Below are 26,122 nucleotides of genomic sequence, written 5' to 3'. Positions count from 1 at the left end.
TTTTAACCCGTCTGACAGTATATCATTCGCCTTTCATTCTTCTTTCCCAGTTTTAATTAGAAATATACAAAATTACATGTTTAGAATGAACAGAAGTGACATCTTAAGCTAATCACAACAGCAATTGTTGTTCGCTGGACCACGAAATCGACAGTGAGGTGAAATAGCCCAACAAGCTGCTCATGTGTAACTTCCAATTTCCTAAACCCACCAACCTTATCACTGTGGCCCCTGTGAAACTGACAACTCGTCATCCGGCGGACATTCATTCGTAATTTCAAATAACTCATTTTAATTTTTGAAAACATAGTTAATCCTTTTCGCAATTAAGTTTTGATCAAAATTAGAATAGTTTCCAATTTTTGTTGATCTTTTTCTGAACTGAAACTATCACACGTTTGCGGAACAAACACAAACTCTCCTGTTTCACACTGGCCAGGAATATTAAAAAGTACTCATCTGTAACTATGAGGAAAGCTTCCTGGTTCCGATATGTTGTTAAACGTTAACACAACACGTCATCTCACAGCCCTGTGACATTTACACTTCCACAAGTTTTGAATGAGATTATTTCTTGCCTGGCTCTACAGTGGGTGAGAGAGGGACAAGCAGCAGGATTTTACCCGAACGCGGGGACTGCAGCTTCAATCAGCGGGTTACTGCCCATCCCGGGGACACTCCAACCAGGAGCAAAGCTCCCAATATACCGAGCACAGGCTCAGAAACATGCAGGTAGATTATACCCCGCTCACTGAACCTCCGAGCAGCATTTACACAATTCCTCAGTCAGTGGAACATCCTTTGAGCTTCTTTAGGTGTATTCAGATCCTGTGACCTCAATGGACTGAATAATTTCAGTTAGATGTTTTCTTGTCATCACGTTGGAGATTTGCACCGAGATCGGGGAGATATTTCTGTCTGTGAGAGCAATAACATCTGACCCAACACCACGCAGATTTGCGATGCGTCAACATCTCTCTCACTTGCATTGCAGCCAATCACTGACCGTTTCTTCCTGCCTCTGTATTTGTTCTCGACCTGATGCACTTGTGACTTTTTCAGCTCTGATGTGAAACGACAAATATCACTTAACTGATCCTGGCACAGCTCTTTCCTGTGAAACTGCGATTCAGCTTCGTTGAACGGTTTGGTGGACAGCAATAATTCATCATTCCCTGACCGGGAATTGAACTTCTCCTTTGAGCTTCTTCTGTTGTATTCAGCTCCTGTGACCTCAATGGACTGAATAATTTGAGTTCGAAGTTTTCTTGTCATCACGCCCGAGATTCGGACCCTGATCGGGCGTGGGGGCGGGGGGGGGGGGGGGGGATTATTGTGCCCGTGTGAGCATCAAAATCTGGCCCAATACCACTCAAATTTTCGCTTGCTTCATAATCTCTCTCACTTTGCAGCCAATCACTGTCCGTTTCTTCCTGCTGTCTTTGTTCTCCACCTGCTGCACTTGTGACTTTTTCAGCTCTGATGTGAAACGACAAATCTCACTTAACTGATTCTGGCAGAGCTCTTTTCTGTGAAACTGCGATTCAGCTTCATTGAACATTTTGCTGGACAACAATAATTCATCATTCCCTGACCGGGAATCGAACCCGGGCGGCGGCGGTGAGAGCGCCGAATCCTAACCACTAGACCACCAGGGAAACTGACAAACAGGGTTTTAACCCGTCTGACAGTATATCATTCGCCTTTCATTCTTATTTCCCAGTTTTAATTAGAAATATACAAAATTACATATTTAGAATGAACAGAAGTGACATCTTTAGCTAATCACAACACCGATTGTTGTTCGCTGTAACATGAAATCGACAGTGAGGTGAAATAGTCCCAAAAGCTGCTCATGTGTAACTTCCAATTTCCATAACCCACCAACCTTATCACTGTGGCTCCTGTGAAAGTTACAACGCAACATCCGGCAGACATTCATCTGTAAATAGGAATAACTCATTTCAATTGTTAAAAACATTTTTTGTCGCAATTAAGTTTTGATCAAAATTTGAAGTTTCCAGTTTATGTTGATCTTTTTCTGAAGTGAAACTATCACGTTTGCTGAACATACACAAACTCCCCTGTTTCAGACAGGGCACGAACATTCAAACTTACTCATCTGTAATTATGAGGTAAAGCTTCCTCGTTCCGATTTGTTGTTAAACATTAACACAACACGTCATCTCACAGCCTTGTGACACTTACACTTTTGGAATGTGTTTCTCTCTTCCCCGGCTCCACAGTGGGTGAGAGAGGGACAAGCAGCAGGATTTTACCCTAATTCTCCATTCACCCGCTGCCAGCAGAACGCGGGGACTGCAGCTTCAATCAGCGGCTAACTGCCCATCCCGGGGGCATTGTCACCAGGAGCAAAGCTCCCAATACACCGAGCACAGGCTCAGAAACATGCAGGTAGATTATACCCCGCTCACTTAACCTCCGAGCAGCATTTACACAATCCCTCAGTCAGTGGAACATCCTTTGAGCTTCTTTAGGTGTATTCAGATCCTGTGACCTCAATGGACTGAATAATTTCAGTGAGAAGTTTTCTTGTCGTCACGTTGGAGATTTGCACCGAGATCGGGGAGATATTTCTGTCTGTGAGAGCAATAACATCTGACCCAACACCACGCAGATTTGCGATGCGTCAACATCTCTCTCACTTGCATTGCAGCCAATCACTGACCGTTTCTTCCTGCCTCTGTATTTGTTCTCGACCTGATGCACTTGTGACTTTTTCAGCTCTTATGTGAAACGACAAATATCACTTTTCTGATTCTGGCAGAGCTCTTTCCTGTGAAACTGCGATTCAGCTTCGTTGAACGGTTTGGTGGACAACAATAAAGCATCATTCCCTCACCGGGAATTGAACCCGGGCCGCGGCGGTGAGAGCGCCGAATCCTAACCACTAGACCACCAGGGAAACTGACAAACAGGGTTTTAACCCGTCTGACAGTATATCATTCGCCTTTCATTCTTATTTCCCAGTTTTAATTAGAAATATACAAAATTATATATTTAGAATGAACAGAAGTGACATCTTTAGCTAATCACAACAGCAATTGTTGTTCGCTGGAACATGAAATCGACAGTGAGGTGAAATAGCCCAACAAGCTGCTCATGTGTAACTTCCAATTTCCAAAACCCACCAACTTGATCACTGTGGCTCCTGTGAAACTTACAACGCAACATCCGGCAGACATTCATCAGTAAATAGAAATAACTCATTTCAATTGTTAAAAACATTTTTTGTCGCAATTAAGTTTTGATCAAAATTTGAAGTTTCCAGTTTATGTTGATCTTTTTCTGAAGTGAAACTATCACGTTTGCTGAACATAAACAAACTCCACTGTTTCAGACAGGGCACGAACATTAAAACTTACTCATCTGTAATTATGAGGCAAAGCTTCCTCGTTTCGATTTGTTGTTAAACATTAACACAACACGTCATCTCACAGCCTTGTGACATTTACACTTTTGGAATGTGTTTCTCTCTTCCCCGGCTCCACAGTGGGTGAGAGAGGGACAAGCAGCAGGATTTTACCCTAATTCTCCATTCACCCGCTGCCAGTAGAACGCGGGGACTGCAGCTTCAATCAGCGGCTAACTGCCCATCCCGGGGACACTGTAACCAGGAGCAAAGCTCCCAATACACCGAGCACAGGCTCAGAAACATGCAGGTAGATTATACCCCGCTCACTTCACCTCCGAGCAGCATTTACACAATCCCTCAGTGAGTATCATTTCCTTTGAGCTTCTTCTGTTGTATTCAGCTCCTGTGACCTCAATGGACTGAATAATTTGAGTTCGAAGTTTTCTTGTCATCACGCCCGAGATTCAGACCCTGATCGTGGGGGGGGGGGGGGGCGGGGGCTTCTTATGTCTGTGTGAGCATCAAAATCTGGCCCAATACTCCTCAAATTTTCGCTAGCTTCATAATCTCTCTCACTTTGCAGCCAATCACTGTCCGTTTCTTCCTGCCCCTGTCTTTGTTCTCCACCTGCTGCACTTGTGACTTTTTCAGCTCTGATGTGAAACAACAAATGTCACTGAACTGATTCTGGCACAGCTCTTTTCTGTGAAACTGCGATTCAGTTTCATTGAACATTCTGCTGGACAACAATAATTGATCATTCCCTGACCGGGAATCGAACCCGGGCCGCAGCGGTGAAAGCGCCGAATCCTAACCACTAGACCACCAGGGAAACTAACGACAAAAAATGTAACCTGGGTTGACAGTATATCACTCACCTTTTATTTTGATTTCCGAGTTTTCATTAGAAGTATACAAAATTACATGTTTAAAATGAACACAAGTGACATCTTCAGCCAATCACAACACCGATTGTTGTTCGCTGGAACATGAAATCGACAGTGAGGTGAAATAGTCCCAAAAGCTGCTCATGTGTAACTTCCAATTTCCTAAACCCACCAACCTTATCACTGTGGCCCCTGTGAAACTGACAACTCGTCATCCGGCGGACATTCATTCGTAATTTCAAATAACTCATTTTAATTTTTGAAAACATAGTTAATCCTTTTCGCAATTAAGTTTTGATCAAAATTAGAATAGTTTCCAATTTTTGTTGATCTTTTTCTGAACTGAAACTATCACACGTTTGCGGAACAAACACAAACTCTCCTGTTTCACACTGGGCAGGAATATTAAAACTTACTCATCTGTAACTATGAGGAAAGCTTCCTGGTTCCGATATGTTGTTAAACGTTAACACAACACGTCATCTCACAGCCCTGTGACATTTACACTTCCACAAGTTTTGAATGAGATTATTTCTTGCCTGGCTCTACAGTGGGCGAGAGAGGGACAAGCAGCAGGATTTTACCCGAACGCGGGGACTGCAGCTTCAATCAGCGGGTTACTGCCCATCCCGGGGACACTCCAACCAGGAGCAAAGCTCCCAATACACCGAGCACAGGCTCAGAAACATGCAGGTAGATTATACCCCGCTCACTTAACCTCCGAGCAGCATTTACACAATCCCTCAGTCAGTATAAGTTCTCCACCTGCTGCACTCCTCCTCAGTGGAACATCCTCTGAGCTTCTTTAGGTGTATTCAGATCCTGTGACCTCAATGGACTGAATAATTTCAGTGAGAAGTTTTCTTGTCATCACGTTGGTGATTTGCACCGAGATCGGGGAGATATTTCTGTCTGTGAGAGCAATAACATCTGGCCCAATACCACGCAGATTTGCGATGCGTCAACATCTCTCTCACTTGCATTGCAGCCAATCACTGACCGTTTCTTCCTGCCTCTGTATTTGTTCTCGACCTGATGCACTTGTGACTTTTTCAGCTCTGATCTGAAACAACAAATCTCACTTAACTGTTTCTGGCAGAGCTCTTTTCTGTGAAACTGCGATTCAGCTTCGTTGAACGGTTTGGTGGACAGCAATAATTCATCATGCCCTCCCCGGGAATCGAACCCAGCTCCGCGTCAACATCTCCCTCATTTTGCTGAATTCCAGTCGATTTGTCAAGCATGATTTTCCCTTTCATAAATCCATGCTGACTGTCGTCTTTTAAAATTTTTCCTACTTCAAGACTGTGAAAAAAACAACTTTACACCTTGGTTTCGATAAAACTAACTTCGTCTTTATTGACCAAAGTCTGCATGCAGATGGCTACAGGTTAGAGAGAGAGAGAGCTGTTAAGGTAAACCTGCTCATTCTTTCTCAAGCTCGCAAAGACATGGAGAAAACGTTCAATATTTATACAAAAGCTGTATCATTTTACAAAAACAGACCTTGTTCAAAAATGTCAATACAGTCATAACTTCTGATCAACCATGTTGTCATGGAAAGACCCTGACTCGGTTTATTTGCAGTATTTTGTCTTTAGAGGATTTAAGACGTGGTCCTATTTTGTTTTTCACCTCTGCCCTCATGATGCCTTGACGCAGATGGACCTAGGTCATGAGGAGGTTGTGTTATTGGGACATTCCTGGATCATGGCTTTGTTATCAGGTTTTACTAAGGTCAGGCACTATTTTCCCTCTTCTGGCCTTGTATGAGACGATTATGTGGATTCTTAGCTTTGTCTAGTTTGTCAGGGTCTGAACTTGGCACTTAGCTGACACAGCTGTCTTACACTTCGTTATAGGCCGTAAAATTCTCAGCCATTGTCATCCAGGGTACCTGGGAATTATGCGTCCATGAGCTATTTGATGTTTTATTCCACACCCTGGACCAATCAAGAACAAACATACCCTTGTTGGAGGGTTTGGTATCGGTCCCTGCCATTCGGTTGTAAGATTACACCTACTCTGCCCCATTGATGGTCCTTCTCCTGATTTACTAAAACATCGGGATCCTTGCGCAGTGCTCGATGGGATGGTAAGGGCAGGGGGATTCGAAACATGGGGATATCCAGGTTGATACCAGGCTAAAAATCTAGTCATCCCATAGCCAGCCAATCTCCAAATTTTCATATCTCCACCGAACCCCTGTGTTCGGTTTTGACACAGTACCCACTCAACTGTTTCTGCTAAGTGGAATGGGAGTGATTGGAGAGGTAGCTCCTCCTTGGAATGGATGGGGATACGGGTACAAACCCAACAGTTACTTACATTCAATCTGTCAGCATAAATATATGACATATATAGAAAGCTATTAGCACGCAGCTCTTGGTCAGTTTGTTCGCCTACTGTCGAATGGCCATTAAGACCAATTAGTCCAAATGTGATAATGAAGATCCTCATTCTGCATCCTCGTTGGGGCTGAAACCAATCTTCTTACAATCCGATAGGTGTACCCAACTCGAACGTCCTTCGAGTTTAACGGCAGTCGGTGTAGTCAGCAATACTTGAAAAGGGCCGCTCCAGCGTTGCCCTAACTTCTCTCTGTCCCAATTCTTTATCAGCACGTAGTCTCCTGGTTTGACTACTGGATATCGAGGGATCTTTGTTCCGGCTGCTGCTGGGAGATGGGCCTGTTTTACCTGCGAGTGGAGAAACTTTAAAGAAAATGTTAATTGCTTCAAATAACTCAGCATTTTATCTCCCATAACGTGGAGGTCTACTCCCTCTAGGGGTTCTTCATGGGCATACCAGGGATCCTCATTGGCCGACCGTAGACTATCTCTGCAGCTGACAGTCCGGACCGCGAATGTGGAGTAACCCTCATGTGAAACAGTGCCAAAGGCAATATCTTTAACCAATTTAATCCAGTTTCTTCGGTCAATTTAGATAATTTTTCTTTTAAGGTCCCATTTGCTCTCTCTACAATTCCTGCTGCCTGTGGATGATACGCGCAGTGCAGTTGTTGTTTAATTTTGAGTGCTTCGCACAATTCAGAATTGATTTGAGCCACAAAATGTGTTCCATTGTCTGAGCTCAGCATTCTGGGAATCCCAAATCGGGGAATAATTTCTGTCAATAGTAATTTTACCACCGTATGTGCAGTACAGTTGGTGGTGGGGAAGGCTTCAATCCATTTACTAAATACATCAATGATCACTAAACAATATTTATAGCATTGTACTTTAGGTAATTCAATAAAATCCAGCTGTATGCAGGCAAAAGGACCATCTGGCAAGGGGGTTGTTCCGGGAGGGCATTTAATGCCTTTACCCTTATTATTTTTCATGCAAATAACGCATCGATCCAGCCGCATTTGTGCTGCTGTATTCAGATCTGGGTGCCACCAAGTTTTCAAAAGTAGCTGTACCATTCCCTCCTTGCCAAGATGGGTACAAGAATGCAAATAATCAATAAGTATCGGCAATAACGAATCTGGAACACAAACTTGACCTACTGGGGTAAGCCAGAGGTTTTGTGTCAACGAGTGCGAACACCCCATTGACTTCCATAGTGTGTGCTCAGAATCAGAGGCGTCCCTCTGTAACCTTTGAATTTCAGCTAACTCTGGCATGCCCTTTGTTGCTAGAATAGGTAGCTGATTGAAAGCCTGTGTACCACCTGCGGGAACAATCATAGAGGCTGATGCAGGCGCTGCCTTAGCGGCTGAATCCGCACGGGCATTTCCTAATTGCACAGGAGTGTCCCCGGAAGTGTGCGCAGCACATTTAATGATAGCCAATTGACGAGGAAGTTGAATAGCAACGAGGAGATTTTTAACCCAAAGAGCATTTAGAATGGGAGAGCCTGCAGAGGTAAGGAACCCACGTTGCTGCCAGAGGCGGCCAAAATCGTGGGTGACACCAAAAGCGTACCTAGAGTCCGTGTACACATTCGCACTTTGGTCTTTGGCCAGAACACAGGCTCTAGTAAGGGCGAATAGCTCAGCTTTCTGCGCCGAGACTGGAATCTGGAAAGCAGCTGCTTCCAGAATGTCAGTGTCTGTAACAATGGCATACCCTGATTGCGGGACACCCATTTGGGAAATAGAAGAACTGCCATCAACATAAAAAGTGAGATCAGGGTTATCAAGAGGGTGGTCAGTTAAATCGGGTACGAGGTGCGGTAAGGAAATGATTCCTAAGCAAACAATCATGTGGTGGATCAACAAGTACGTCAGGGGGATGTTCGAGGAATGCTGCGGGATTTAAAGTGGAACAGTAATGGAAAGACAGATATGGGTTCTGTAATAGTGAGACCTCATATCGGCTCAAGTGGGCCTGTGTCAGATGCTGGGTCTGCTGAGATGTAAGGAGAGCCACAACAGAGTGTGAGGTATACACATGCACGGGCTGATGAAGGGTCAAATTAGAGGCTGTCTGAGCTAACACATGTACAGCAGTGAGAATTTGAGTGCAGGGGGGCAAACCACAAGCTACTGGATCCAATTTAGTAGAATAATAGGCAACCATGGTCACCATGTTCCTGTGTCAAGACACCCGTGGCACATAGGTCCAGGACATTAACATACAACTGGAAGGGCCTGTCATAAAGAGGTCTTCCTAGAGCCGGGGCGGAAGCCAGCGCATTCTTGAGAGTAACAAAAGATTGCTGTGCTAAATCGGGTAGTTCAAACTTAAGGGGTGAATTCTGGGAGGAATAAGGAGTAAGCTCCTTGGTATGAGCAGTAACATTCGGAATCCATTGTCTGCAAAAGTTCACTAAACCTAAAAAGGCTCTCATCTGCTTTGGCGAGGTAGGAAGTGCGGTTTGCAAAATGGGAGTAATACGATCCTGCGTAAGGGAACGTTCAGTAGCGCTTATCAGAACGCCCAGAAATTTAACCTGCCTCTGTCCTTTGTGTACTTTATTAGGTGGTATTACATATCCCCAGGAATGCAGACGGGTGAGCAGATAAATGGAGTCGCGTTCGTTAGAAGCAAAGTCAGGGCTAGCAAGGAGTAAGTCATCGACATACTGTATAATAGTAGATCCCCCCGGGGGTGTCAAAGTAGCTAACTGGGAGTGCAGTGCCTGTGAGAAGAGTGTCGGTGAATGAATGAAACCTTGCGGTAGCCTAGTCCAAGTGTACTGGTGCCCTTTGAATGTGAAGGCAAACAAATACTGGGATTCAGCGGCAAGGGGTATCGCAAAAAAGGCATGTTGTAAGTCCACAAGGGTAAAGACAGCTGCCTCAGGCGGGATATTACTGAGGATTGTAGCCGGGTTAGTGACCAGGGGATGCAAGGGTTCAACGATTTGATTGATACAGCGGAGGTCCTGGACCAAACGCCATTCAGACGGCCGCCCAACCTTAGGAACCGGAAGAATAGGAGTGTTACAGGGCGATTGGCACGGAACCAAAATTCCCTGTTGAAGGAAGGACTGTATCATGCTGGAGATTCCTTCCTCAGCGTCAGGGCGAATAGGGTACTGAGAAATGGAGGGCAGGGGCACACCGGACTTAACCTTAATGAGAACTGGAGGCACATTAGTAAGACCCACTTCGTGATTGGACGCAGCCCATAAGTCTGCAGGAATCTCTGGGGATGGGGAACGGTTGGTCCGATGGTGGTTCAATGTACCATCAACACAAAAGGGCTGTGAAAAATACTGTAACGTGCCTTCAGGGAAGGTCTGTCGTCCAGTATAAAAAGGATCACATTTTCCCTGGAGGGTAGCAACCAGAAAGCCCAGTGACCTGGCACTTTAGCCTGCATTGACAGTGAGGGTAACGTGAGGTGCCACTAGTCCAGACTGTTTCCAGAATACGAGGGGCACTTCAACAAGAAATGCAGAGCCCTCTTTTCCCTCAGCATGAGCGATGAAAGTAACCGCCACCGTGGACCCGAGGGAGTCCTGGTATACGGTCTCCAAATCGGGCGAGCACCCCGTGTGGTCATAGCAAAGGGTCACGTGTGGATGAGGAACATGCAAGGGAGGCGAAAAATTGGAGGGATTAAAATCAAAGGACCACCATTCGGGAGTGAAAAAAAGGGGTAAATTTCGAGGCTGGACTTGTGGAGCTGTGGAGATCGTGACGCCGTCATCAAGGCAAACAAACTCAACTTGTAAGGGACATAACAGATCACGGCCAGCAAGATTAACACCGAGGGTACGCGTGACAGTGAAGGGAATACAACATTGACGGTCATTAAATTGAACCAGAAGGGGTTTCGTGAGTTGGTATATAGACCCCTCACCCATAAAACCAGAAAGTTCCACATAATCGTCTGAGAGAGGAAAACAATATTGTTTAACTAACGTCAAATTCAACGTAGAAGCAGTTGCCCCTGTATCAATGAGGAAGGGGACGGGAATACCCTCAATGTGAATTGTAGCTGTGGGTTCCTCAGAGAGGTCGCCAGAGAGAACCGTGAAATTGGAGCGGGCCAGTCAATAGGGGTGGGAGTCAGTGAAGGGAGCATACCGCCGTGGAGGGGGTGCCCTGTCTCTGCGTGGAGCAGGGCAATCCCTAGCGTAGTGACCCGTCCGTCTGCAATTAAAGCAATTGACACTGTCTCGGGTTGGAGGACAAGGCCGTGGAGGGCCATGGTGACGTTCATATGGTGGGGGGTTCTTGCGAGGGGGTCGCTGGACAAACTCCGACTTTATTTTGGGTGTAGGAGGGTCCCTTCTGAAAGCTTCTCTGTCACGGCCATTGCTCCAGTAATAAGAGATAGCACGTCGCATGTGGGATTTGGAGCTATCGGACCAATCCATATTATTAGTTTTAATACTGGTCGCTATGCGGTCAGGCACGACCTGCATAAGCAGCGCATTGAACTGGGGAGATTTCAAGCCCGCATTAAAAGTCTCATCACCAGAATAAAGAGTGTAAATTCCACAAAAGCGGTCAAAAAATTCAGGACCCTCCTCCTTAGGAGTGGGTGTACAATCAAGAATTTTGGAGATATCTACAGGTTTACGGAGAGCACGCTTAAGTGCTGGGAACATTAAAGTGAGTTGCGCCTCATCTGATGGATTGTTGGTCTTAAACGCATCCCATGTGGTCCCATGATCCCCTAATTCCCGTTTCCATTTCTCACCTAAATCTGGGGGAAGGGACGAAAATATAAGGGAATACTGATCCCTAGGGGTAGCACCATACACGGTCGCAGTTCTCCTCAGATATTCAGTAAAGCCCTCTGGGTCCGTCTTATGTGACGGACAGTGAGCCATGATCAAACAGAGTTCCTGAGGTTTAAAAGTCTACCATGTCTCAATAAATTGGTCGTCATCATCAGTCGCTCGAGGGTTAACGAGATGTCGGATTGGAAAATTTGCAGGGGGAGGCGGTGGTGGAAAAGGCTCCTCTACCGGTGCTGTGCGGATAGTTAATTCTTGGAAAGCCTGACTAACAGAGGTGACGGGCTGATCGAGGAAGGGGGTTGGTGCTTTTGAGCGAGTGCGTGTTGCTACGGGAGAAATAGCAGCAGGGAGATTATCGGCAGCAAGGTTGTTACAAGGGGGAGGGTGAGAACGGGGCTGCCGCACCGTGGAGGTGGGAAGAGGCGGATATAGGGGCATCGTGGGGTTTAATTCCTCCTCCTCCTCCTCCTCTGTATCAACCGAATAGGGAAACAACGGCATGCCAGAGGTAGTGGGAGGATCCTCCTGCTTATCACCCGATGCAGTATTATCCACCCCTTGTTTCTTAGGATCTTTCCTGTCCCATAGTCCACATTCGAATTTCAGCGTTTCCCAGTCTTTGGTTTCTCCGTCTATATAATCAGCAATCCCTCTCCTACGGGCATTGTCCCTCCAACTCATTAATAAGGACAGTTTGTGTCATCTGTCTGATTCTTTTTGCCATTTGGTGATTAATTTCTTCCATTTGGCTCCGGCATTCCGAGACCAAATGGCTGTCTCTGCAGCGGTGCAGTTTTCTAAATTCCAGGTACTACCTAGTGGCCAAACTTCAGTTCCGAATTTCTTATTTAAAGCTGAAGACAAGAGACGTAAATTGCGCTCCTGATCAGGGAACGTAGTGCACATAAAAAGCAAGGGAGAATTGTCCTCCGTTTTGTCCAGGCTCTGGCCCATGACTTTTAAGGAGTGGAAAAAAAATTAAAAGAGAAAAAAAATGGGGAAAAACTGCCTTGCAAATTTAAAAGTCAAAAATCAAAATCTGGTCCCTGACCCTAGCCAAGCCTCTGTATCCCTGTCCTGGGGGGGAAAAACAAGAGCAGGGGGTCCCTGACCTTAGGCTACGAACGACAACCGGGTCCCAGACCCTAAGAACTTTACTCACAGTCAAATTTAGATTCGAACACCGTCACCTGTCAGCATTCTCCGTCAGGGACGAGGGGTCACAGCACCGATCCGAGAGAGAGAGAGAGAGACAAAGGTTAAAGCTTACCTTGTTGCGCCGTCCGTCTCCGCTCTCCGGGTCGCTGCTCGATCACTTGTTAGGTCCCCCACGGAAGTCACGCAGGGTATTGGTGAGGGCTCGCAGCGCCAATGTTGAATTGGAAATCTTTCCTACTTCGAGACTGTGGAGAAAACAACTTTACAACTCTGTTTTCTTAAAAATAACTTAGTCTTTATTGACCAAAGTCTGCATGCAGTATGGCTACAGTTTGAAGTGAGAGAGCAGTTAAGGCAAAACTGCTGATTCTTCCTCAAGCTCGCAAAGACATGGAGAAAACGTTCAATATTTATACAAAAGCAGTATCATTTTACAAAAACAGACCTTGTTCAAAAATGTAATCAGTAGTAAGGAATCAATACAGTCATAACTTCTGAACAAACATGTTGTCATGGAAAGACCCTGACTTGGCTTATTCGCAGTATTTTGTCTTTAGAGGGTTTAAGACGTGGTCCTATTTTGCTTTCACCTCTGCACTCATGATGCCTTGACGCAGATGGTCCTCGGTCATGAGGAGGTTGTGTTATTAGGACATTCCTAGATCGTGACTTTGTTATCAGGTCTTACTAAGGTCAGGCACTATTTTCCCTCTTCTGGCCTTGTATGATACGATTATGTGGATTCTTAGCTTTGTCTAGTTTGTCAGGGTCTGATCTTGGTAATAGCTGACACAGCTTTCTTATACATGGTTACATAAGTTGGCTATTTTTCCCATCATGCTATTGCTGAGTTTGTACACTTTCACACTACTGCTCAGACATTAGCATGTGTGAGCTCTTGTTTCCACTGAATAAAATCTAACCGCTGTCACCAATAAGGGTTATCACTGTGAATCATTCCCGAATTTGGGAAAGGTGGATAAAGGCTGTATTGACTCCCGGAAGCCCATTGTCTAACATCGCTGTGTCAAAAATATAATCTCATCTGTCCCTCAGGCTCCTTTACCAATTATCTTGGAGGGACTCACTTTCTGTTAAAAGAGTCTGTCAGGGACGGCATGGTAATGCAGTGGTTATCACTGCTGCCTCATGGCGCTGAGGACCCGGATTCGATCTCAGCCCCAGGTCACTGTCTGTGTGGAGTTTGCACATTCTCCCCGTGTCTGCATGGGTCTCACCCCCACAACCCAAAGATGTGCAGGGTAGGTGGATTGGCTCTGCTAAATTGCCCCTTAATTGGATAAAACATAATTCGGTACTCTAAATTTATTTTTAAAAAGAGCCTGTCAACCCCTCTCACCCACTTTCCCGAAAGTGCATCAATCTAATCATGAAAAGTCTCAAAAATCAACATTTTTATAACAAATGTTAATTAATGAAACAAACAAGGTAAGAAAGACAAAATGACTTGAGGATCAAAGGCAACCAGAGTAAAGGATGTTCACAATGTTCAGGATCCAAATTGTTTCTCTTTGGTTCCTCTGTACCATGACTCCCTGCTTTGGACATGAGAACTGAACCCTGTGGGTCACGATACCAAAGCCCCCCCCCCCCCCCCCCCCCCCGCCACACACACACACACACACATTGTCCCATACCTTGTGCCCTGATTGGTAGAGCCCTATTTCCAGTCCATCCTCCAGCACCTTCCTGTCTCTCTACTGGTGAGGTGCCCATGGTAATGTGATAGGAGGATGTATTCGATCTATAATCAATAGGGAGTGTGTGGGGAACAGTGATTTATAGTTTGAGAGGGAAAAGTATGTTCTCTGATGACTAGAATTGTCAGTTCTGGATTTCTACCCTTTACTTACAGCTATGTCCTTTGTAATCACCTTTCCCAGGCGATGAGCAGAGAGGTTTTGCAGACAGGAAACACAAACCAAACATCCCTATTCTGAGCTGTGTCATAGAGGAATCATGGAATTTACAGTGCAGAAGGAGGCCATTTGGCCCATCGAGTCTACACCGGCTCTTGGAAAGAGCACCCTACTTAAGCCCTCCACCCTCCACCCTACCCCCGTAACCCCAGCTAATCTTTTTTGGACACTAAGGGCAATTTATCATGACCAATCCACCTAACCTGCACATCTTTGGACTGTGGGAGGAAACCGGAGTACCCGGTGGAAACCCACGCAGACACGGGGAGAAAGTGCAGACTCCTCACAGAGAGTGACCCAAGCCGGGAATTGAACCTGGGACCCTGGAGCTGAGAAGCAACTGTGCTAACCACTGTGCTACCGTCCTTTTAGATTGGACACTATACTAGTCAGTAACAAAAATAAGTAATGAAATTGAGTTCAGACTGCGATCTGCATGAACTGACACCACTTTGTTGACAGATTATCAGAGTAATCACTATACTTGAATCAATGTTATTCACTTTTGGAATTGAATGAATTAAGGGTCAGGTTAACTATATCACCCCCAGTATCAGATAGGTCTGTTTTTTACAGAACAGGGATAACCCAGTGTCCAATATTAGAGGACTCTGTGGCTGTTGGATGCCTGGTTTCACTGTACAGCTGACAAGCCCACAGTCTTACAGGTTAAAGTCCAACAGGTTTGTTTCAAATCACTAGCTTTCGGAGCACAGCTCCTTCCTCAGGTGAATGAAGAGGTGGGTTCCAGAAACATATACATAGAGAAAGTCAATGATACAAGACAATACTTTTGAATGCGAGTCTTTGCAGGTAATTAAGTATTTACAGGTCCAGACGGAGTGACTGGAGAGAGGGATAATCACAGGTTAAAGAGGTGCAAATTGTCTCAAGCCAGAATTTTGCAAGCCCAGGCCAGATGGTTGGCGGGGGGGCTGAATGTAATGTGACATGAATCCAAGGTCCCGGTCAAGGCCGTACCCATGTGTGGAACTTGGCTATAAGTTTCTGCTTGGCGATTCTGCATTGTCGCGCGTCCTGAAGGCTGCCTTGCAGAGGCTACTCCTACTTAATAATAATAATAATCTTTATTTTTGTCACAAGTAGGCTTACATTAACACCGCAATGGGGCAGCACGGTGGCGCAGTGGTTAGCACTGTCGCCTCATGGCGCCGAGGTACCAGGTTCGATCCCGGATCTGGGTCACTGTCCATGCGGAGTTTGCACATTCTCCCTGTTTTTGCGTGGGTTTCGCCCCCACAACCCAAAGATGTGCAGCCTAGGTGGATTGGTCATGCTAAATTGCCCCTGAATTGGAAAAAATGAATTGCGTACTTTAAATTAAAAAAAACACATGGCAATGAAGTTACTGTGAAACTCCCCGTGTCGCCACATTCTGGCGCCTGTTAGGGTACACAGAAGGAGAATTCAGAATGTTCAATTCACCTAACAGCACGTCTTTCAGGCATTCTAGAACGAGAGGTAATAGTCTTAGGATAAGATGGGCAGCATGGTAGCACAGTGGTGAGCACAGTTGCTTCACATCTCCAGGGTCCCAGGTTCGGTTCCGGCTTGGGTCACTGGCTGTGTTGAGTCTGTATGTTCTCCCCGTGTCTTTATAGGTTTTGTACGGGTGCCCTGGTTTCCTCCCACAGTCCAAAGATGTGCAGGTTATATGGATTGGCCATGATAAAAGGTAGATTGGCCATGATAAATTGCCCTTAGTATCCAAAAAGGTTTACTGGGTTACGGGGATGGGGTGGAGGCATGGGCTGGGGTGGGGTGCTCTTTCCAGGGGTTGGTGCAGACTCGATGGGCTGAATGCCCTCCTTCTGCACTGTAAATTCTATGATTCCACCGGGTGCTTCGGTTTCCTCCCACAAGCCCCGAAAGACGGGCTGACAGATAATTTGGACATTCTGAATTCTCCCTGTGTGCCCGAACAGGAGCCAAAATGTGGAGCGTTGGGGCTTTTCAGAGTAACTTCATTGCAGTGTTAATGTAAGCCTACTTGTGACAAAGAAGATTATTTTTAAAAAGAGGTAGCAAATTCTAAAGAGTTGAGGAGAAACTGCTTCTCCCAAAGGGCTGTGAATCTGTGCAATTCACTACCCCAGCGCGTGGTGGAGCTGGGACAGTGAGTAAATTTAGGGAGGAGTTAGACAGATTTTTAATCGGGTTGAAGGGTTATACTCGATGGGCCAAATGGCCTCATTCTGCTCCTATATCTTATGAAAGGCATTGATTTGCTCCCAGATGTTGCCCAGAGGAGGAAGTTTTAGTCTGAAACTCATTGTCCAACCTCCACATTGTGACATCCCAAACGAACTCGTCCTCTAAATCAACCAATAGGAATGAGTCCGCTCTGCGGTGACGTCACTTGCCAGCGCACAGACGCGGGAGCCCCGCCCCATCCATTGTTCCCCATCCCCCACTTATCCTCGAGACAAGGTTCCCAGGCAACCGGCTGACAGTTCCGGCCGTCGGTGGTCTCCCCATCCACTGACCCGGGACTGCGCATGTCTGAGGGAAGGGGAATCTGCGCATGTGCAGGCGAGATCACTTCCGCTGACCTTCCTGCTGAGGTGTTGACCAATAGGAAGATTGGAGGACCGGAAGGACTCTGCTCTTCCACCAATCAGAGCTCCCCCATTGTCTCAATGCGGAAGCTGGACATGGAGGTTTCTGCCGAGCAAAACTGTTGTTCCCCCAACGCTGAATGAGATTGAGCTGCACACAGACTCCTGTCTCCAACATCTGTGAGTAAAACACTTTCTTTTCTCCCTCTTTCCATTTATTGTCTCATTCTGACCTTCAACTGGTGACTTGCAGCAACGAAAGGGAAAGAAAATTAACCCAGGGAGGGTACAGACTCTGGAAAGGTTGGCCCAGGTCTCTCTCTGTCTGAAAGACATTGACAGCCTTTGCACCCTCAGCTTGACACATTTATTTGTCTGTCTAAAATGATGGTCTCTTTCCTAATGTTCACATTTAAAGGGCTAGTTTCCCCAGGAGATGGCTGACATGAAAGGGAACAGTAAACAGAACAAATCAAACCCAACCAATTACTTCCCTGTCGGAATACTCTCCACCATCAGCAAAGTGATGAAAGGACTCATTAACAGCGCTATCAAGTGTGACTTACTCAGCAAAACTTGCTCGTGGACGCTCAGTTTGGGTCCAACCAAGGTCACTCAGCACCTGACCTCATTACAGCCTTGGTTCAAACATGGACAAAAGAGCTGAATGCCAGAGTTGAGGTGAGAGTGACTGCCCTTGGTATCAAGGCAGCGTTTGACCGAGTATGGCATCAAGGAGCCCCCGCTAAACTGCAGTCAATGGGAATCGGGGAAAACTTTCCGCTGGTTGGAGTCATACCTGGCACAAGGGAAGATGGTTGTGGTGGTTGGAGGTCAATCATCTCAGCTCCAGGAGTTCCTCAGGGTGCAGTCCTTGGCCCAACCATCTTTTGCTGCTTCATCAATGACCTCCCTTTCATGATAAGGTGAGAAGTGGGGATGTTTGTGGATGACTGCACAATGTTCAGCACCATTCGTGACTCCTCAGATAATGAAGCAGTCCATGTCCAAATGCATCATGACCTGGACAGTATCCAGATGTGGGCTGATAAGTGGAAGTTACATTTGTGCTACACAAGTGTCAGGCAATGACCATCTCCTACAAAGGAGGATCTAACCACCGCCCCTTGACATTTAGTGGCATTAGTATCGCTGAATCCTCCACAACCAACATCCTGAGGGATACTATTGATCAGAAACTGAACTGGACTAGCCATATTAATATGGTGGCCACCAGGGCAGGCCAAAGATTACAGTGAGTATCGCACCTCCTGACCCCCAAAGCCTGTCCACCATATACAAGGCACAAGTCTGGCGTGTATTAGGATAGTTACCACTTGCCTGGTTGAGTGTAGCTCCAACAACACTCAAGATGCTGCTCTACACCATCCAGAACAAAGCAGCCTGCTTGACTGCTCCCCGTTCCACGAATATTCAAACCCTCCACCACCGAAGAACAGTGGCACCCGTGTATACCATCTACAATGTGCAATGCAGTAACTCACCAAGGTTCCTCAGACAACACCTTCCAAACCCACGACCACTACTATCTAGAAGGACAAGAGCAGCAGATACCTGGGTACCCCACCACCTGGAGGTTCACCTCCAAGTCACTCACCAGACGGACGTGGAAATATATTGCCCTTCCTTCATTGTTGCTGCGACGACATCCTGGAACTCCTTCCCTGAAGCACAGGGGATGTACCTACAACTCAAGGACTGCAGCAGTTCAAGAAGGCAACTCATCACCACCTTCTGAAGGGCAACTAGGGATGGGCAATAAATGCTGGCTGAACCGCGACTCTCACGTCTCATAAATGAATTTTTAACATTTTATATCAGACAGAGATCTATCTAGTGTTATATGGAATATATCAGATCTATTATTGATGGTTCTGTGATAAAATACATGTATTATTATTTCTAGTTTTGTAAATAGTACTGTACCTACATTATATATTTCCAGTCATACAGTCATTGCAGCACTGACAGAATCCATTTGGGAACTCAAGTCAATGCTGACTCTCTGTACAGTAATCCAGTCAGTGCCATTCCCCCTCAATATCCCTGTTGAAAAATGAAATGAAATGAAAATCGCTTATTGTCACAAGTAGGCTTCAAATGAAGTTACTGTGAAAAGCCCCTAGTCGCCACATTCCGGCGCCTGTTCGGGGAGGCTGTTACAGGAATTGAACCGTGCTGCTGGCCTGCCTTGGTCTGCTTTCAAAGCCAGCGATTTAGCCCTGTGCTAAACAGCCCCTAAATGAAATGAAAATCGCTTATTGTCACAAGTATGCTTCAAATGAAGTTACTGTGAAAAGTCCCTAGTCACCACATTCCGGCGCCTGTTCGGGGAGGCTGTTACGGGAATTGAACCGTGCTGCTGGACTGCTTTCAAAGCCAGCGATTTAGCCTTGTGCTAAACAGCCCCTGCTGTTCCCCTGCAAGTTTATTTTCTTCATATTTTATTTTGAATTATTGATCATCTCGACTTCCACAACCCTTGTGGGCAGTGGGTTCCTGCTCCATGACCACTCCATGACTAAATAAAATTCTTCCTCCGAATCATCCCATCTCTAATCAGTAAATATACTTAGATGGAGAGTCTCTACTCTTGTACGGGTTGTAATGAGTTTAGATTTGTTGATCAGCATCAATCAGCACCTTCAGAAGAATTGGGAGGGGAAGGAAGTGAATCCAGTCCGTACATTACACACATTTATCGTCCAGTAACATAGACATATATCTGTCTGGCAGCCTCTGTGTCCAGGACAGGAAGCAATGAGCACGGATCTGTCAATCAGCCTGATTCAGTGCCCTCAGGAGAATTGGGAGGGTGAATATTAGATACAGCAGAGTGAGAATGGAGGGAGAGTGTGGGATTGAGATTTAGAGCATTTCAGGGAAAGAGAGAGGAAAGAATGTTCGCTGGAAATTAGAATTGTCTGTTCTGAGTTTCTATCCTGTACTAACAATGATTACTATTATAAAATCTGTTTGCAGGAAGTTCGAACGAGAGGAATTTGAGGCCGATATCTCAAACTAAATATCACATCAAGAACTGACTGAGTCACTCAATTCTTGGGAACCGAATATCATCGACCTTTGAATCTAGAAGGCGAAATGTTTGTCTATTCTGTCTGCTTCAAGAGATTTTAAACATCCGTGTGTCTGGAAAAGCACTGAGACACACACCCGTGTGAGACTGTTACAGAGCACTGACTGTGGAAAGAGCTTTAACCACTGACACAGCCTGAAAAAATACTACACCATTCACAGCAGGGAGAGACTGTATAGGTGTTCTGTGTGTGGACGAGGCTTCAACAGATCGTCCAACGCGGTGAGACGCAAGAGCACCCGGACCATGGAGAAACCATGGAAATGTGAGGATTGTGGGAAGGGGTTCAAAGGCGTGTACGGGCTGGAAAGGCATCAACGCAGTCACACTGGAGAGAGGCCGTTCACCTGCTCTATTTGTGGGAAGGGATTCATAGCCCCGCACGAGCTGGAAAGGCATCAACGCAGTCACACTGGAGAGAGGCCTTTCCCCTGCTCTCAGTGTGAAAAGGGATTCACTGACATTGGCAACTTGCGGAGACACGAACGAGTTCACACTGGGGAGAGGCCTTTCACCTGCTCTGACTGTGGGAAGGAATTCACTCAGTTATCCAGCCTGCAGAGACACCAGCAAGTTCACACTGGAGAGAGGCCTTTCACCTGCTCTCAGTGTGAAAAGGGATTCACTCGGTTAGCCCACCTGCAGAGACATCAGCGAGTTCACACCGGGGAGAGGCCATTCACCTGCACTATGTGTGATAAGGGATTCACTCAGTTATCAAACCTGCAGGCACACCAGCGAGTTCACACCGGGGAGAAGCCGTTCATCTGCTCTGTGTGTGATAAGGGATTCACTCAATTATCCAACCTGCTGAGCCACTATGTCACTCACACCAAGAGCAGGCCCTTTAAATGCTCTGACTGCAGGAGGGATTTCAAAAGCTCCCAACTACTGATGTCCCACCAGCGCATCCACACTGCACAAAGAGCTTTAGAACCTCATCCAACCTGATGAAACACGAGCGAGCTCACACCGGGGAAAGCGCGTTCACCTCTCCGACTGGGAAAAGATTCACTCGGTCATCACTGGCTGAGCCACATTGTCACTCACACCAATGAGAGACCCTTTAAATGCTCTGACTGTAGGAGTGGGTTTAAAAGCTCTCAGGTACTGATGGAACACCAGTGCATTCACACTGAGGAGAGACTGTTCAGCTGCTCTCACTGCACAAAGAGATTTCAAACATCATCCACATTGCGGAGATACCAGCGAGTTCACACTTGATTCACCTGCTCTGATTGTGGTAGGAGATTGTGTGATTTATCTGCCCTGTTGACACACCAGCGAGTCCACACTGGAAAGAGGCCATTCACCTGCTGTAACTGTGGGCAGGGAGTCATCCAACATGCTCAGACATCAAAGGGTTCACAAGTGATGACGGTTAGATACTGCTGTTATTCCTGCTGTTAATCACATCCAGGACTGAACCTGGAGTGGGTGGAGGGATTTGTCTTCTCATCAACTCCTGGTGCTAGGACGTGGCGACCCTGACGAACTACTGCTCCCCGGCCTGGAATACCCGACTGTGAACTGCCGTCCATACTGCCTTCCATGGAGTTCACTTCTGTCATCATCACGGCGGTCTACATCCCACCCCAGGCGGAAGTGAAGAATGCGCTTGATGATTTGTAACCACTATAAATAAAAATGAAACAGAATACCCAGAGGCCTTGTTCATCGTGGCCGGGGACAACCAGGCTAACCTCAAGAGTGTATTGCCAAACTTCCACCAACACATCTCCTGTCCTGACAGGGGCCCCAACATCCTTGACCACTGCTACACAAACATCAAGGGCGCCTGATGATCCATCCCTTGACCGCACTTCGGAAAATCGGACCACAAGACGGTGCTCCTTCTCCCGGCATACAAGCAGAAACTTGAGCGGGCGAATCCGTTTAAGAAGGTCGTGCAGTGCTGGTCTGAGGTAACAGAAGAGCTCCTACTCGACCGCTTGGAGTCAGTGACTGGTCCATATTCAAGAACACAGCAGCCAACCTAAACGAGTATGCCAGCGCCACCACAGACTTCATCAGTAAGTGTGTAGAAGATTGTGTGTCAAAGAAGGTAGTACGTACGTTACCCAACCAGAAAGAGTGGTTTAATCGGGAGATTCACTCCCTACTGAAGACCGGGTGTGAGGAGTTCAAGAGAAGCGATCCTGACCTATGCAAAAAAATCTAGGTACGACCTCTGCAAAGCCAACAGGGATGCCAAGAGACAATACCAGACTTTACATCTTCCTCACAACACACATTCCCACCCAGTTTTGTGTCATCTACGAACTTGGAAATATTACATTTAGTCCTCACATCCAAATCATTGTATAAACTATGAACAGCTGGGGCCCAAGTACTGATCTTTGCAGTAACCCACTCGTCCCAACTGCTAAGGTGAGAATGACCCATTTATTCCTCCTCTCTGTTTTCTGCCTGTTGGCCAATCCTCAATCCATGCCAGTATATTACCTCCCATCCCATGTGTTTTCATTTTGCTGACTAACCTCCTGTGGGGTGTTTATTATAAACCTTCTGAAAATCCAAGTGTGCCACATCCACGGACTCCCCTTTATCAATTCTGTTAATAACATCCTCAAAAACTCCAAAAGGTTTGTCAAACATGATTACCTATTCCTAAATCCATGTTAAGAAGTCTTACAACACCAGGTTAAAGTCCAACAGGTTTGTTTTGAATCACTAGCTTTCGGAGCGCAGCTCCTTCATCTGGTGTTGTAAGACTTCTTACTGTGCCCACCCCAGTTCAACACTGGCATCTCCATATCATAAATCCAGGTTAATTATTATTATCCAGGTGTCCATTTATCACATGCTTTATAATAGATTCTGGTATTTTCCCAATACTGATGTCAGGCTAACAGGTCTGTAGTTCACCATTTTTTCTCTCCCTCCCTTCCTGAACAATAGGGTGACATTTGCTACCTTAAATCTGCAGGAACCATTCCAGAATCTATAGAATTGTGGAAGATGATCATCAATGTATCTGTGATCTTGATAGCAACCTCTTTCAACACTCTGAGATGTAGAATATCAGGTCTCCCGGACTTATCAATATTCAATCCCATTAATTTCTCCAATGCAGCCTCTTAGTAATCCTTTATTCCTCATTCTCCCTCGTTCCTTGGATCTCTAATTTTGGGAGACTTCTTTGGCTAAATTTTCCATTCCTGAGACTAAGTGTTGATGCTAGGACAGGATTCGCGAGTTCTACGATAGCAAAACTGATGCCGCACCTGGTCCAATTCAACGACTGTTGAGGGGCCAGGACCGGCACAACATGGAACTCAATCCATTCCAATGAGAAACGGTGCCGGATTTGCCGGATTCACGATTGACACTCAGGAGGCTGACAAGCTGCATAAACACACTTCACTCCCCACACACCATCCCAGCCAACAAGATGGCAGTGAGGAGAGTGGCACCCCGCTTTACGGACACCGAGCTTGAGACCCTGCTGGATGCCGTGGAGGAGAGGCGGGCAACCCTGTACCGCGGCCCGGGAAGGAAGCTGCCAGCTGCCACCATTCATCATGCCTGGGCACAGGTGGCAGAGGCAGTAACCTCCGTGAGAAACACCATCCGGACAGGCCAACAGTGCTGTAAAAAACTGTACAACCTCCTTGGGGTGTGTTGGCAGCACTGTGCCTCTGGCACCAAACCCGTCCCATGCTGTTCCTTAGCTCCACCCAAACAGATTTCACATTTTGTATTCCTGATCTGAGATCCTCCCTTACTAATGTACTGATGCCGTCCCTTATTATCAGTGCAACACCACCTCCTTTTCCTTTTTGCCTGCATCAACAGCAAACTCAACAATCATTAACTTCAGACCCATCATCCAAGTCATTGATATAAATTGTAAAAGATTGACTCCCCAGCACTGATCCCTGTGACACACCACTCGTTACATCTTGCCAACCAAATAATGACCTATTTATGCTAGTCTCGGTTTTCTGGTAGCTCGCCAATCTTTCACTGTGAAAGACAGTTCTGGAGTTAAAGGCTGCCAGATTGGGAAAAGAAAAGAACGGAACCCTCAGGAATCACTTTGGACTGATACTTTTAAGGTGTAGGTTTCCTACAAAAATAATATTTAGTTAATATTTAGTTGCTTCTAGTTTGTTTGTTCCAGTAAAAGTTATAAAACCTCAAGTCATGTCATGTGATCCTTTAATTTGTTGACTGGGGATTTGATTTTTGTTTTGAAGTTACTGATCTTTACAGAGATTCTAATCTACAAGTTCTGTCTACCTATTTAAGCCTCTGGCACCTTTCTGTCTCGTTATTGATCGTGTCAATGACAGCGAGGCAACTGAGCTGAGGGCTGAATTTAGCTGAGAAGAACGGGGCCTGTGCCCCAGTTGGGAATCTGCCATGGGTGTCACACTAATAGACAGGAAGCTGCTGGAGGACTGACTGGGAAATCAGGTGATGGGGATGATCAGGGCTGATAGTGTCTCGAACCCAGGGTTTTGTGCTCCTGTGTTCAAAGTGGGGAGTCAGAGGAACAAGCTACAGAGGAACCGAAGAGAAACATTTGGGTCCCGAATATTGTGAACATCCTTTCATGGTTACTCTTTTACTCTGGTTGTCTTTGATCCGCAAGTAATGTTCCGATATTATTTACAACCATGTTCTATTTCATGAATAAACTTGTTTCATTGAAAATATTTGATTTTTGGTGGTATTTTTCTGCTTAAATTCATTCACTTTGGGGAAAGTGGGTGAAAGAGGTTGACAGGCTCTTTAACTGAAAGTGAGTCTCTCTTAAGCTAATTGTAAAGGAGCCAGAGGGGGAGAGGAGATTTTAGTTTTTGACACAATGTTTGAAAATACGGTTCAGAGAGTCAATTGGGATTGACTAATTTATGGAGTCTTTTTCAGGAAATAACAAGGAATGTCAATATAGGGGAACCTATTTATCTAGGTTTCCAGAAGGTATTCCCCAGGGTGCCACATCAAAGGTTATTGCACATAATAAGAGCTCAGGATGGTGGGGTGGGCGGGAGGAGCAACATATCAGCATGGTTAGAAGGTTGGTTAGCTAACAGGAAGCAGAGAGTAGGTATAAATGGGTTACGTTTGGGTTGGTAAGATGCAACAAGTGGAATGTCACAAGGATCAGTGCTGGGCCCTCAACTATTTCACAAACTATATGAATGAGTTGGGTGATGGGATTGAATGTATGGCAGCTAAATTTGATGATGGCACAAAGCTTGGTAGGAAAGTAATTTGTGAAGTGAACTTAAGGAGTCTGCAAATGACAAATAATAATAGACAAGAAATAGGTTAAGTGAGTGGGAACAAGTTGACAGACGGAGCATAACTTGGGAAAATGTGAATGTGTCCACTTTGGCAGAAAGGGTTAAATAATACAGAACATTATTTAAATGGTGAGAGATTGCTGAAGCATGAGGTACAGCGAGATCTGGGCGTTTTCAGAACCCCAAAATGTATCATGGAGTTCAACCAACCTCTCCCTTTAATGGATTTCTTGCTTTTCCGAGCACACGGCTTTTTCCTTAGATGTGGGATTACAATTATGGACACGTGGGTTTTTAAACACAAAACACTGTTTATTCCATGAACTCAACTTAACATCTAAAATAAACTTTGGATCTCTTAACACCCCTTACTTCAAAGATAATTCAGAAAATATTGCAACAGTAAATAACTCCTTAAAATGTTCCTTCAAACTTCCAAGAGACTTAACACCTTGAAACAGTATCACATCAGGTTAAAGGCTTTACTTTAAATCACCCAAATGATCCAGAGATAGTCTTTCATGGTAGAGATCCAGCTCACTGCAAAACACAGACACACACCCAGCTCTTTTCAAAACTTGCAGCTCTCTGGAAACACACAGACACACACACGCTGCTTTTTAAACTGAAACTAAA

The 26,122-nt window shown here is 45.7% G+C and overlaps 2 long non-coding RNA genes and 3 other non-coding genes across 7 annotated transcripts in view; 1 reads left to right on the top strand and 4 right to left on the bottom strand.

Moving 5' to 3' along the window:
• Window positions 1-1,586: 1,586 nt before the first annotated feature.
• On the bottom strand, window positions 1,587-1,658 carry trnae-cuc (transfer RNA glutamic acid (anticodon CUC)). The gene has a single exon. It is a non-coding gene; the product is annotated as a tRNA-Glu (tRNA).
• Window positions 1,659-2,854: 1,196 nt separating this feature from the next.
• On the bottom strand, window positions 2,855-2,926 carry trnae-cuc (transfer RNA glutamic acid (anticodon CUC)). The gene has a single exon. It is a non-coding gene; the product is annotated as a tRNA-Glu (tRNA).
• A 1,210-nt stretch (window positions 2,927-4,136) lies between these two features.
• trnae-uuc (transfer RNA glutamic acid (anticodon UUC)) lies at window positions 4,137-4,208 on the bottom strand. The gene has a single exon. It is a non-coding gene; the product is annotated as a tRNA-Glu (tRNA).
• Window positions 4,209-5,596: 1,388 nt separating this feature from the next.
• The window catches only part of LOC140420753 (uncharacterized), a 30,530-nt gene continuing 10,004 nt past the window's right edge, over window positions 5,597-26,122 (bottom strand). Inside the window, exons 1-3 of one of the 3 annotated variants that reach the window (XR_011946551.1) lie at window positions 17,084-17,201; window positions 12,683-12,815; window positions 5,597-6,977 (exon numbers count right to left, since the gene is read on the bottom strand). This is a non-coding gene — a long non-coding RNA (uncharacterized lncRNA). Of the gene's footprint in view, window positions 6,978-12,682; window positions 12,816-16,812; window positions 16,894-17,083; window positions 17,202-26,122 lie in introns of those variants that run through there. The other 2 variants (XR_011946550.1, XR_011946552.1) reach the window with 2 other exon arrangements.
• On the top strand, window positions 17,083-24,890 carry LOC140420754 (uncharacterized). Its single transcript, XR_011946553.1, has 2 exons — window positions 17,083-17,269; window positions 20,093-24,890. It is a non-coding gene; the product is annotated as an uncharacterized lncRNA (long non-coding RNA).

The sequence above is a fragment of the Scyliorhinus torazame genome, chromosome 5, assembly GCF_047496885.1.
Source record: "Scyliorhinus torazame isolate Kashiwa2021f chromosome 5, sScyTor2.1, whole genome shotgun sequence".
Classification (NCBI taxonomy): Eukaryota; Metazoa; Chordata; class Chondrichthyes; order Carcharhiniformes; family Scyliorhinidae; genus Scyliorhinus; species Scyliorhinus torazame.
Note: the sequence above shows the minus strand (reverse complement) of the source record. Positions and strands in the feature narration are given on the sequence as shown.